The 14,505-nt window shown below is 46.1% G+C and overlaps 1 pseudogene; it reads left to right on the forward strand.

The window, feature by feature from the left end:
• Positions 1–369: 369 nt before the first annotated feature.
• Positions 370–1,727, forward strand: LOC785264 (elongation factor 1-alpha 1-like; annotated as a pseudogene).
• The last annotated feature ends 12,778 nt before the right edge of the window (positions 1,728–14,505 follow it).

Below are 14,505 nucleotides of genomic sequence, written 5' to 3' on the forward strand. Positions count from 1 at the left end.
TCTAACCATTTGAGTAGGGCAAAAACAAGACAGACACAAATCACTTGAAATGACATCCTAGTGGAGTGAGAAGTGAAGTCGCTCAGTAGTGTCCAACTCTTTGCAACCCCATGGACTGTAGCTTAAAAGGCTCCTCTGTCCATGGAATTTTCCAAGCAAGAGTACTGGAGTGGGTTCCATTTCCTTCTCCAGGGGATCTTCCTGACGCAAGGATTGAACCTGGGTCTCCCACATTGCAGGCAGACACTTTACCCTCTGAGCTGAAACCATAAACAAAATAAATCATCAAGATTAAAAGATAGCTTTCTTGCAACAATTTTGCCACCAGGACACAGGTGTTGTGAAAACCACCGCTAAACCTAAGCAAAAATGGGAAAGGAGAAGACCCACATCCACATCCTTGTCATTGGGCATGTGGAAAGTCTACCACTACTGGCCATTTGATCTACAAATGTGGTGGGATTAACAAAAGAACCATTGAAGAGTTTGAGAAGGAGGCTGCCGAGATGGGAAAGGGCTCCTTCAAGCATGCCTGGGTCTTGGACAAACTGAAAGCTGAACATGAGTGTGGTATCACCATTGATATCTCCTTGTGGGAATTCAAGACCAGTAAGGGCTATGTGACCATCAATGATGCCCCAGGACACAGAGACGTCATCAAAAACATGATTACAGGCACGTCCCAGGCTGACTGTGCTGTTCTGATGACTGCTGCTGGTGGTGGTGAATTTGAAGCGGGTATCTCCAAGAATGGGCAGATCCACGAGCATGCCCTTCTGGCTTACACTCTGGATGTGAAACAACTAATTGTTGGAACTAACAAAATAGATTCCACTGAACCACCCTACAGCCAGAAGAGAAATGAGGAAATTGTTGAGGAAGTCAGCACCTACGTTAAGAAAACTGGCTACAAACCTGACACAGTAGCATTTGTGCCAGTTTCTGACTGGAATGGCGACAAGATGCTAGAGCCAAGTGCTAACATGCCTTGATTCAAGGGATGGAAAGTCACCAGTAAAGATGACAATGCCAGTGGAACCACACTGCTTGAAGCTCTGGATGCATCCTGCCACCAACTCACCTGACAAACTCTTGTGTTTGATTCCCCCAGGACATCTACAGAATGGTGGTACTGATACTGCCACTGTGGATCAAGTGGAGACTGGTGTTCTCAAACCTGGCATGGTGGTCACCTTTGCTCCAGTCAGCGTAACAACTGAAGTCTATTGAAATGCACCATGAAGCACTGAGTAAAGGCCTTCCTGGGGACAATGTGGGCTTCAGTGTCAAGAACGTGTCTGTCAAAGATGTTTGTCATAGCAATGTGGCTGGTGACAGCAAAAATGACCCACTGATGTAAGAAGTTGGCTTCACAGCTCAGGTGATTATCTTGAACCATCCATCCCAAATCAGTGCTGGATATGCACCTGTGCTGGACTGTCAAACAGCTCACATTGCTTGCAATTTTGCTGAGCTGAATGAGAAGACTGATCGTCATTCTGAAGATGGCCTCAAAACGCTTGATGCCACCAATCATTGACATGGGTCCTGGCAAGTCCATCTGTTGGGAGCTTCTCTGAGTATCCTCCTCTGGGCCATTATGCTGTTCGTGACATGAGACAGGTGATTGCCGTGGGTGTCATCAAAACAGTGAACAAGAAGGCAGCTAGAGCTTGCAAGGTCACCGAGTCTGCCAAACAAGCTCAGAAGACTAGATGAATATTATCACTAACACCTGCCAACCCAGCCTTAGTGGTGGAAGAAGGGTCTCAGAACTGTTTGCCTCAATTGGCCATGGAAGGTTAATGTAAAACACTGGGTAATGATAACAATGCATCACAAAACCTTCAGAAGGTGAGGTGAATGTTCTGTGGACCATGAGTTTTGTGTGTGGCAGTTCAGAACTTTTCAATAGAAACAATTTGACCAAAAATCTGTCACAGACTTTGACACCCATTAAAAACAATGGTTGAAAAACTTGTGTCTCCTTTTGGCCAACACTGTAACTTCCTATAGTACTACTTAGGTAAGATTTGCCCATAATCTATCTCTGGTGAAACAAAAGAATTTTAAATTTCTGGGTTGGAGCTTCAGGTTTCTTAAACTTGTATAATGAGAACTCATCTCTTTAAATAGATCTTAAAAAGTGTTGGTTTGACAATTCATAGGTTAGGATAGATGAGCAAAGAGTTACTATGTTTTATATGAAAGCAAGTTTATAAGAAGGTCAAATTTATAACACGAAAGCTCATGTAGCATATAAAATCTTTTATGGTTACATAAATATCAAGTAAATCAGTTACATCAAATTTTAGTTTCCCGGTTTTGAGAATGTGCATCCATTTATGATATTTAAGTAATTAATCTCAAATGTGAGGCTTAAACAGAATTGAGCCCTGCCCTGCTAGATTTAATTGTATCTAGAGTCTAGTAAGAATAAAAGATGCTAGGAGCTAAAAAGTAAAAAAAGATATTATATGAAAGTGCTATAGAGAAAAGAAAATGTTTAGCTCTCTAGACATAAAAAATGGTACCTTCATAAAGCCCTTCAGGATCCATGCCAGGTTGGTCAGAGAGTGTTATGCTTCTTATAATGAGACAATGAAGAGAACCATAAATGTGAGAAGTGTACATCTGCTGAGACCTATGCTTTGCATTTTGTAAAGAAAATAACATTTGGATGACTTCTGAACTTTTTGCTGATCCATCAGAAAAGATCACTATATCATTTCCAAGATGTCAGTATAAACCTCATGGTACAGCTCGCCTCTTATTCAAAACTACGAGCAGTGAAAAAGCAAATGGATTTAAACAGGGCTCTTGAAATGAGATGTTCTTGAAAGGATTTCAACAAGAGGACAGGACTAGGAAAATCTAGGCCATGGCTTGCATATAGAAATATAAAGTAAACAACAATATACAGACCAAAGTATCTTAATAAGCACTCCAAAAACAAAGAGTTACAGCAACAAGGTAAACCTCCTCAGAAAAGATTCCACTAAAGATGATGAAGTCCGTGGCATTTTGTCTTACACTTGCGTAACCACCTTCCCAGCAGAGTGAACCATGATCAGGAGGTAGTCTCCTAAATTCTCACTAAAAGATACCAAGGCATATGAAGATACAGGGATACCTGGCCCATTCAAGGGAATAACAAACATATCCAGTAACTCACCATGAAAACTACGTGCATAAGTCTTACTTGACAAAGAATTCAAAGCTATCATCTTAAATGCTGGATGAGCTAAAGAGGGAACACATATAGTAGGTTAAAATAAATCAGGGCACTAGAATTCCTAGTGCTGCTTGCCAAGTTATGCCTTTGTCTGTCCACTGGATCAGTTGGCGAGTGGCAGCATCACAGCCAGGGGGTCCCCTTTCAAAAACTCTCCTGAAATGGCAGAGGGAGAGAGGAAGCCTCAGCACCTTGCCCCTTGGGCCTGGGATCTGTCATCTGTGGTAACATTGACACCCATCTCTGTATCCCTTGTGGCCTCACACCACTTGCCCTACCTATATTGGCCAGACCAGTTTCATATCAGGAAAGCCTTTGGCACCTCCAGGGAGACTTCTCTCAGCCCAGACTTGGAAAACATGCAACTCCTGCTGGGCGGGAGGCTTTGGACTCCCTGCTGGAAGAAATAAAAGGATACTGCTCACCATTGTCCTAGATCAGAGATACGTGCATGTGTGCTCAGTCGCTAAGTCGTGTCTGACTCTTTGTGACCCAATGTACTGTAGCCTGGGTGTTCCAGAACCAATAAAGCATACTTCCTGCCCCAGAGGTGAGAGTCTGGGTGGGACAGTCGTGCAAATTAACTTACCAGAAGTGACAGTTCAGTTGTGCAAAATGCTGTGATGGAGAAAAGTCCCTGGCATGTTTGTGTGCACAGCAGAGAGGGGACAGGAGACCAAGGGCTGGGGTGATCTTGGAGCAAGAAAGGGTTCCTTATGGAGGAAGGAATATCAAAGACTAGAAAGACAAGTGCAAGATCAAAATGGGAAATAGTGGTTTCAGAGGAGAGCTGTAAGTGTAAAGGCCTTGAGACAGGGCAGGACTGAAAGTGTGTGTGTGTATGTGTGTGTGTGTGTGTGTGCGTGTGTGTGTGTGTGTGTGAATGGGGAGGGTGACTGAAGGCAAATTTGAGACATACTGTAGAGAGAGATGAGGCTGTAGGAGAAAAACAGAGTTCAGATGTTCAGGTGGAAGGTCTGGGGGATGAGAGACAAAATCCTGGATGAAAAGGGGCTCTTATCAAATCATCTCATTTGGGGTATGGGGGATCCAGAACAAAGTCTCCACTCCACTGGTCTGGAATGTGTCTTGAGCTGCTGTCCTGTACAGACGTCTATCCTGTATAAATGGGGCCCTCTAAATGCACCATCTCTAGGGAATAATGAGAATGTTAAGGTGATTCCCACCTCAGCTGTTCTGCAGAAGCCAGTGACCAGGGACTTTCCTCTGTGGCCTGAGGGAGCCAGAGACCAGTGCATAGTGAGAGTGTTGATATGAGTTTATGCAGTCTACCACAAGAAAAACATAAGGAAGTTTTGCATGTTTAGTAGACATGACATCAGGGAAAAGAGGCAGAATTGCAAAGACAGGACCTTGAAAACGGGCAACGAGAAAAAGGAATGGAATGAGGGAGGAAGGGAGAAATAAGAGTATTTGTCCTTTGTGTCCCTTGATATTGCTTCAGAATTGCATCCAACTGGGCCTGCCTCCCTCACATCAGAAGTTTTATAAAAGTGTCTGTTCAGATAAGCCTCCCTTCCTGGAGAACAAATGCTTTTGTACTACTTGATAGGGAAATAATTTTCCCTGGATTGGTTTTTTGAGTACTGGACCCTCCAGGATCACTGGGGAGCTTCTGCAAGGTGGGTGCAGGGTCTCACATCAACTATGTCAATACTCACGGCTGCCATTCCCTGAGGGCCTAGTATGTATCAGACATCCTGTCATGTGAGTTACAAATAAACTGGCAGTTATCTTTCCAACAGTCTTGTAAGCTGAGTATCAGTTAAGTGTTAACAGAAGAGCAAAACTGAGCCAGAGACTTCAAGTGATTTGCCCAAGGTGACACAGAGGATTAGTGCCAAAGCGGGACAAGTCCCCAAAGTGTGGGCACATCCTTCACCACCCTGGCCCCTGAGAAGCTCTCCCAGGCTGGGTCAGGCCTCTGCCTCCTGCCCTGAGCCCCTAGAGGTTCCTGCTCTCTTCGTTATTCCTGACTACTGCATAACAAGTTACCCCCATACATGGTGGCCTAAAATGATACTGTTATTTGCTCCAGCGTTTGTGCAGCAGGGACCCAGGTATGAATTAACCAGGTCCTCCTTTATCCATCTCTCACAAGGCCATGATCAAGGTGTTAGTTCAACTGTGGTCTCGTCTGAGGGTGTGACTGGGGGAGGGTCAACTTCCAAGCTCACTCATGCGGCTATTGTTCGGATCCAGGTCCTTGTGCGTTATTGGACTGGGGGCCTCAGCTCCTCTCTGGTCTATCGTTGGCCAGAGACTATCATCAGATCCTTGCTATGTGGCCCTCTCCATCAGAGCAAGAATGCAAAATGCAAACTGAATCAGAGAGAGAGAGAGGGAGAGAGGGAGAATGAGTGCCAACAAGACAGAAGTCACAGTCTTGGTATAATCTAACCTCAGAAATGACATGTCACCATGTTTGCCAAATTCTGTCGATTAGAAGCAAGTTACTAAGTCCAGTCCACACTCAAAGGGAAGGATTATACAGGGCAGGAGTGCCAGGTTGCAAGGGTCTGCAAAGCCATTTTAGAAGGCTGTCTACCACACTTGCTCTCCGTATCCACCTCAGTATAGTGAGCGACTGCAGGTATCAGCGGCTTTGATGTGGAAAATGGTTGATGGGTCACCTTGGAGAGTGCTGTGTGGTCTGGTGATCCTAGCCGGCTCCCAGTAGACCCATTGGATGAGTCTCATCAGGACTCAGATCTGCATAGTCTTGCCTTCCTCCCCATCCCCATCAGTCATACCTGGTCATTGAGCCCAGGGGGTGTGATAGCAGTTGACAAGGGACCAGCCCTCTGTGTGAATGGAACACTCCTATCACTTGAGCAAGGCTGGGACTCAAGGTGGTGCTTTTGGCCTCTCTTGGTAAAACAGAGAGCTCAGCTCTACCACTGAGACAGGGCCCACTTCAAGAGAAGAAATTTATAGATGGGAGAGGGCTGAGTGCTGGGTTATCTGGAAAAGCTGCTGAGATGTTCTTGCTTGTGCTCTCTGACTTCAGATTCCGGGTTGTAGAATCCTCCAAGTTCACCAGGAGGCATCAGGGGACTATTTCCAAGGTGATATGGAGTCACCCATAGAGGAGGCAGAACGGCTGTGAAGCTGCATAAAGACATAGGGTTATTCAAACGCCCGGGAGGGGGACCTACTTCAGGGAGGACATGAGTGAGTGTGAGTCAGGGAATTATGTAAAGTTTAAAAATAAAATAAAATTTTTTAAAAAAGATATTTAATTCAAAACTAGAGAGAGCTGTAAAGCACTTATGGCAAAGTGTTATTAAATAGGGGTGCTAGCTGTTGTACTAGTCTCTCTGTTTTTCTGCACATTTGAAATATTATAATAGAAAATACTCCAAAAAGTGGAAAACAGCTGAGGAGAAACTCTCAGGGCCCCTGCATCCCACATTTCCTTGATGTGGCTCAGAGCCAAGCACAGCAAGTCAAAGGGGCCTGGAGGACTTGGGAGTTTCCAAGGAAACAAATGGTTCTCTTAGGCCATGGGAGTATGGAAGCCTTAGGGCTGGACTTCCCTAGCAGAGACTAAGCCAGGAGCAGAACAGTTCCAGAAGAGCCTAGGCTCTTCTCAGTTCTGGGAAGCACTCACCAAACATAGCTCTTCCCCTACTGCTGTTTTCCTGCAATACATACCAAGAGCAGCTTACAAAAGGACATGGCATCATATTATGTGATCAACAACCTGAGGTTATAGATGAGATCATGTGCTGGAGGGATTCTTTCTAAGGGTGGCTGGGGGTCTTTGGGATCAGTGGCTCTAATGTCTCTAAAAGCTTTGAGTTCTGTGACATCTTCTATCCTTTTGTCCCAGCCAACCTGTCCATTTACTCAGGATCCTTGCGGTCCCACCACGCCCCCACCCCCACCCCAATGGCTATCACTCAGTCACACCCAACAGCCGCCCTTTTTGAAATGTTTGAAACTAGTAGAACAATTACTGTCCATCAAACACATTCCTATCCCAACAGTGACTGAGAGATAAGCAGTTCTGCTCTAGGTACAGGAGTACTGACTCTTATGGCTAAGCAATGGGCTAGCTCCCTCCTCCAACATGTCCCCCCAACCCCCACCAACAGAGGCAAGCCATAACCACAAGAGGTGGATATCGATGTGCAAAGGGACAATAAATATCATGGAGCCAAAAGAATCAAGAGTGCCCAGTGACAGAGAAACCGGGAAGATGGGGCAAGTGGTAGCTTGATCACCATGCATGGGTCTGTGTCTCTGTGTCCTGAGGTCTCAGCTTCCCAGTGTCTGATATCCTCCCCTACAAAGGAAAGCAGAGTGACAGCTGAACCCTTGGGAACCCTGGGGGAAGTCAGGCCTGGCCTGGGGGCTCTCTGGGCCAAGCAGGAAGGGAAGCATGTTGGCTTGGTTGTGAGCAGTGAGAGAGGCAGAGGCTGGCTCTGAGCCTCTCACCTGAAGGACTTGGTGAAACAGGCCAGGGCTCTCTGGAACTGGCTCCTCTAGCAGGCTCCCTAGGTTAACTTGTGCCTAGGTTTGGATGGATTCTCCACTGTGCTGACAAAACGCCTTTAGCTGAGCCAGTCCTGTTCTAGAAAAGAGAGAAAAAACATCCTGGCCAGCACTAACATTCATTCCTTCTTTCAGCAAGCGTTTGTTGAGGGCCTACTGAGTGCACACCAGGGTCACTTCTAGGCACTGGGGATACAAGAGTGAACTCTAGAGACCTAGATCCCAGTCTTCCTGGAGCTGATGATCCGGGGTGCTGGAGAAAACTCACAGTCACCAGGTTGGATGCCAGTGAAGTTCACATTTTCTGTGACGTGCAGTAGGCATGTCATCTGAAAGGGCTTATTGTCAGAGGCCAACAGAGCTCTTCATCATTTTGCTGGGTGGAAAGAGGCTAAGGGCCTGTCCCCTCCTTGAAATCCCATCTCTGCCTCCCTGGCCTGGATTTCCACTACCCGACCCTGGAGAGAAGTACACTGTGTTCAAGCAATCGATACATTTTCCTGCACTCCTCCTAGTACTGAGATGCGTCATTGACTAATATCATTGTTTCCCTTTCTTCTCCCTCACTCTCCCTTAAACCTACTCTAATCAGGCTTCCAGCCCCACCATTCCACTTTAACACAGATGCCTGCATGACTAATTGAAAGTGATGGTCCCCATTTTTTTTGTTACTCTATATATGAATATATAAGCCTGAAGACTTATAGAAAGACTAACTTGCACATTGTTTATTTTAATTCAAATCCAGGTAATTGTTGATCATACTTCCCTTCACCAGACCCATCCTCGTATGGAGAAACTCAGTTTGTAAATGAGAAGGCACTGCCAAATCCCTGAAACTGCCCTTGAATTTGCAGAGAGTAGAGCCACAGCTTTGCTGGGGATGCACAATCAAACTCCAGATTTCTCTCCCCCGAGGTAGTGGAAGCCAAGGTAGGGCAGTTGAGGGAAGCACGGATCTAGAAACTGGTGTTTCTCAGGCTGCTTGCTCAGGTAAGGCTCAGGATCAGCCCTTGGCACCCTCACAAGGCCCAGACCTTGAGGATGCCCAAGGGTGTGTCCAGGGCTTGAAACAGGTTTTGTAGAACACTGTGATGGGTCTTATGGCGGTGACACCTGAGCCCCTAGGGCTCTGGTCTAGGAAGCATCAGTTGTCCCAGTCTTTCAATTTCTCGTCTGTGGCAGGAGGAAGAAGGAAAATGTGGAGATGCATAGAAGGGCCAGGAGATTATGGTTGATCAGTCCCTGCTAAAGGGCTCTTCAAACAATCTGCACCAATTCACACACCCAACATCAGTGTATGTGACACTTTTGATATCATTAATCTTTATCAATTTGCAGTTTGAATAGTATAACCCCATTGTTATTTTGTTTCCATTATTTCTTGTGGTGTTGAGCTCCTATTTCTTTTATATTGACATTTGTATTTCTGTAATCAACTTTTTCAGGTTCTCTGCTAACTTTCCAATTGTTATTTGTTTGTGGGTATGTGTTTCTTGAGTTGTTTCAGCAGAGTTCTCTGTATACTGTAACTATGATTCTTTAGTGTGTTGTAACTGAAGAATGTGTCTACTCCCAGCCTCTCACTTCTCTTTTCATTTTGTTTCCTGTATCTTCTCACGTGGCTTTTCATTTGGGGTATACACACTGGCTGCTTTATTTAGTCCTCACCACAGCCATGCAAGGTTGGTAAGACTCAACCCAATTGTCAATAACTGAAAACAAGTCCTTGAGAAGCTGCAGTGATTTGCTCCTTCATGCCAACCTGAGATCCTCACCTACGTGTGTGCAAGAATGAAAAGCTGTGTAATGAGTTGGGTCCATGACAGTTTGTCAGCCAACACTAAAGCCCCTTCACATCTGCCTCCTCCCAAGCATAGAAGGAATAAAGCACATAGCAAAACTAGAGCCTTTTACCCGTCGAGGTGCATGCCTACTTTTTAACCTCCGAGACAAGGTATCTCAGAAGAATGGGACATGATAACAGGCCCTCTGGACAGAAGGCGATATGGGGGCCAGGATCAGACCCATCCCTGACTGTGACTTTGGTGAAGTAACTGATTCTCCCCTGGTCACTTCTCTAAAACCAAAATGATAGTTCTGGCCCTCATTTCACAGAGTTGGGTTGGGGGGAGATCTTTGACCTTAGCTGGGTTAAAAGGGAAGGAGATGTGTTATATCTCCAGCAATCGTTTCAGCAGCCCATAGCTCTCCTCATTGCAAGCTCTCAGCTATTGCGTGTATTCGTGATTTTCACGCAGATGGCTGCTGGGACAGGTTGGGGGCGGGGAATGGGGGCACAAATGAGATCCAAAGCCTGCCCAAAGTGCCTGACCTCAAAGAAACTGCTCTGTGGGCTCTGGGCCTGGTTCAACACCTGCTGCTCTGTGAAAAGGGCATCCCACTTAATCCTCACAGCCTCTCTGTGAGACAGAAGCTGTTGTTCCAGTAAGTCCCTGGACTCACCCTTCCCCCCAACCCCAAAGTCCCTCTCAACCCTCCAGGAATGCTGTGGATACTGACGAGGTAAATCCAACAGCACTGGGAGATATTAGAAAGCACTGAGAGTGGTACAAGTCCAACCCAGCTCGTCAATGGCAGAAGAAATGGAGCTGCTTTTAGCCCATTGCAATGGATGGTAACTGTTACAACTCTTCATTATTAAATGCCCACTGGTGATCATATGTCTGGTAGTGTTACCACTGAGTCTGAACCCCACCTTCACACCATACCCCAAAACATAACACACTTCTTATGTGCAGTATCATGTATGTAGAAAAATAAAGGAGTGAAACAGCATATGTATGCACTCCCAAGTGGCATGGAATGTTGTTGATTTCCTCTGTCATTGCAAGCATATTTAAGGTAGCTTTCCACCATCCCATCAGCTCTGTGAATTTTAGTAAGAGTCTAAGTCTAGACCTGATGTCTTCAGCCTCTCACCTGTGATCCCTAGCTTTGGTGAATGGCAACCCCAGGCCACAGGTCACTCAAGCTGGAGACCGGGGTATCAGCCTTGGCCCCTCTTTGTCCCTCCACTCTGGTGCACCTAAGACTATCTGTCCCGTGTAAAACATATCTCAAATCATGTCACTTCCCTCCACTCCCTTGTCCACTACTTTCAGCACACATTTAAATCCAACAAGTGAGTACGGGCAATTTCTCTGTCTGCCTCTCTTTTGTCTGTGGTTGAGACCAGGAGTGTCTGAGGATGGGCAGTGAAGAACAAAATCGACTGGCAGAATTGTGGATATAAGTAAATCCCACCTTGGCCCCCACTGGCAGGATGTCAGTACATTTCCTCACACTGGAGTCACAGAAAAAGAGAGTCCCTCTTTATGCTTGGCACAGGAAGGATGGGCCAGCCTTTTGTGGTTGTGGTCCTCAAGAGTGTGCTCTCAGGGAGGTGGGAGGGGGCTTCAGGATGGAGGGGACACAGGTAAACCTATGGCCAATTCATGTTGATGTATGGCAAAAAACGATCACAATATTCTGAAGTAATTATCCTCCAATTAAAATAAATTAATTAATTTAAAAAAAGAAAAAGAGTGTGCTCTCCATTCAATAATTGAACTCCCTACCTTGGGAAACTGAGGACCGCACACTGGGGGGTCTCAGTGGGATGCAGCTTTCCCCATACTGTAAGAAAATGGAAGATTAATATGATTTGATGGGGACCTCAATGAGGTCCTCCCTCTTATTATTCTGTGTTTGAAAGGCCCACCATTAGACTCCAAATTTTGCACAAGATCCGTGGTTTTCAGAGCACTCTGAGGTGTGCCTCAGAGGTCTGTGGAAGTGCCTCAGGGAGCAACATGTAAAGGGTACAGCAGATGTTGTTTCTTTTTCCACTGGATTACCACCATCATTCTATTAACATAAATAATACCCCAGTGTGGTGTGGTGTGGTGTGGTGTGGTATGAGACTGGACCTGGAGTAGTGGCAACTCTCTCCAGGTGATCCAGTCACCTAGGAATGCTGACCCTCTAGTGTTTTAGCTTTGTTGGGTGTAGGACAGCACGTACAGAATTGCTGTCCCTAAGAGGATGAACCGTGATACAGAGCAGACTGGCAACCCAGGGCTCCTAGCTGGGGACAGTGGCACCTAGACTGCATTGTTGTAGCGGAAGGGCCTTTGCCCCAGATCAGCCATGGACAGAATTCTGACTCTGCCCCTTGCTGGTGATGTGATCCCAGAATGGACTTCATACAACTCCCCTTGTTTTGGAAGACTGGAGAATAAACTGAATACATAGGAAGACCCTGTAATGCAGCAGGCTGTGTAATGTTTGGTAGAGCTGAAGAAGAATGTTGCCCCCTTCCTAAGGTTGACCAGGATTCACTGGGATGTAGCACCAGAGGGAAAGGGGGTGGACGGGTAGAAAAAAGAAGAAAAAGAAAAAACTCAAAGAAACCATGCTTGATCTCGTGCTCACTCATAGGCTCCAATGGTCATCTGTTCACCATAAGAGCCAGGAGGTCCTGCTGACCCCACACTGTCTCTTGAGGAACTGCCCACTTTCTTCACCTACCTGAGCTATCCCTACAGTTCAGGGATTGTGTCATGACGCATTTGGGGGTCAGAGGGATGAAAGCAAAGGAGGAGAGCTCAGAACTTGAGCTCAGTCATGTTTCAGAAATAAAGATTGAAAACTGATGACCCACACCACTCCCTAATGCTGACCTGTCTGTCCACTTCCTCCACGCAATTGTCCTGTGTGTTCTGATGGTTCATCTGACTGTTCAAGGGGTACCAGGGCCCCTCTTGAGATGCACAAGTTCACTCATTCCTAGTCATGGCTGACAGGAGGAAGAGTTGTGTTTGATGCTTTCCAGTTGATTCTGAGCCCTCCACAAACAGAGAAGGACCAACCAGAAGTCTTAAGGATGCACACAGCTAGGAGAACATGACTTAGTGAAAATCCAGGCAAACATTTCTTTAAGTGCCAAGCCCAAACGGGAGGAAGGACTTGCCCAAGGACTTGCAAGAGAGATTATGGTCCTCCCAGGTAGGAAAACTGGGATGCTAATGGGGAGGCATATGGGCAACAGCCTGAGTCTGGGGCCAGCAGAGGAAACGATCTCCTGCTGTGAGGCTGCAGAGTCCAAAGGCCTGTACAAAGTGGGAGGCAGGTAGGGCCACATGGTGCATCAAAGCCAAGAGGGGCTGAGAGGGGTGACGGCAGCCTGAGGTAAATCAACAGCAGAGGTGTTCCTTTCAGGAGATGGTGTATATAGTGTGGTATATGGGTGTCAGTCGGTGTCTGGCCAGTAGGCGGCAGATGGCTCTGGGCCTAGAGGGCTTGGAAAATGTTAGGGTCAGATTTGAGAAACCCAGCCAGGGTGCGGTTGTGCCAAGGGTGAGGAAGAGAGGTGAGGACTCCTTGGTGCCGTGTCCTGCTATATAAAATCTCATCTCTGTTGCTTGGGGTTCAAGTGGGGCTGCTGAGCCCTGCCCCATGTTTATCCACTAGACTTCACCATATAATTCCTTGTTTCCACAAATATTCACAGCTTAAACACACACACATACACAAACACACACACGGACACGGACACAGACACACACTGTAAGCCTCAGTGGTGTCCAGTGACTGACGTGAGAAGTAACAGCAGCTACAAAGGAGCAAAAGCCCAGCAGGCTCCCCAGCCCCTGGGAGCTGGAGCTTCTCACATCTTTTGGACAGGATAGAGCCTCAGGATATGAGATCTCAGCTCCTTTGGGAGAAGTAGTGATATGGAACTGAGCACCCCCATGAGTTATGGCACAGCCCAGGAGAACAGAGCCATGTGGGGAAAGGGGTGGATCCTAGGCCACCAGGAATAGCTGCTGAGCTACTAGACGTAAAGCAAACCAATCACACCATTATTCTATACCTGTGGGTTCCATCTTGGCTGCCCACCCCCCCTCCCCAGGGATGTAGGGAAAGGGCTATACAACAGCTATCTATCAGACTCCCAAATGTTGTTTCCTACCAGAGGCTTTTCTTTGGGATTGCCTTTCTTTGGGATTGGAATGAAAACTGACCTTTTCCAGTCCTGCAGCCACTGCTGAGTTTGCAAAATGTGCTGACATATTGAGTGCAGCATTTTCACAGCATCATCCTCCAGGATTTGAAATAGCTCAACTGGAATTCCATCACCTCCACTAGCTTTGTTCATACTGATGCTTTCTAAGGCCCACTTGACTTCACCTTCCAGGATGTCTGGCTCTAGGTCAGTGATCACACTATCGTGATTATCTGGGTCGTGAAGATCTTTTTTGTACAGTTCTTCTGTGTATTCTTGCCACCTCTTCTTAATATCTTCTGCTTCTCTTAGGTCCATACCATTTCTGTCCTTTATCGAGCCCATCTTTGCATGAAATATTCCCTTGGTATCTTTAATTTTCTTGAAGAGATCTTTCCCATTAGTTGTTTTCCTCTATTTCTTTGCATTGATCCATGAGGAAGGCTTTCTTATCTCTTTTTGCTATTCTTTGGAACTCTGCATTCCGATGCTTATATCTTCCTTTTTCTCCTTTGCTTTTCACTTCTCTTCTTTTCACAGCTATTTGTAAGGCCTCCCCAGACAGCCATTTTGCTTTTTTGCATTTCTTTTCCATGGGGATGGTCTTGATCCCTGTCTCCTGTAGAATGTCACGAACCTCATTCCATAGTTCATCAGGCACTCTAATCTATCAGATCTAGACCCTTAAATCTATTTCTCACTTCCACTCTATAATCATAAGGGATATGATTTAGGTCAT

The sequence above is a fragment of the Bos taurus genome, chromosome X, assembly GCF_002263795.3.
Source record: "Bos taurus isolate L1 Dominette 01449 registration number 42190680 breed Hereford chromosome X, ARS-UCD2.0, whole genome shotgun sequence".
Lineage (NCBI taxonomy): Eukaryota > Metazoa > Chordata > Mammalia > Artiodactyla > Bovidae > Bos > Bos taurus.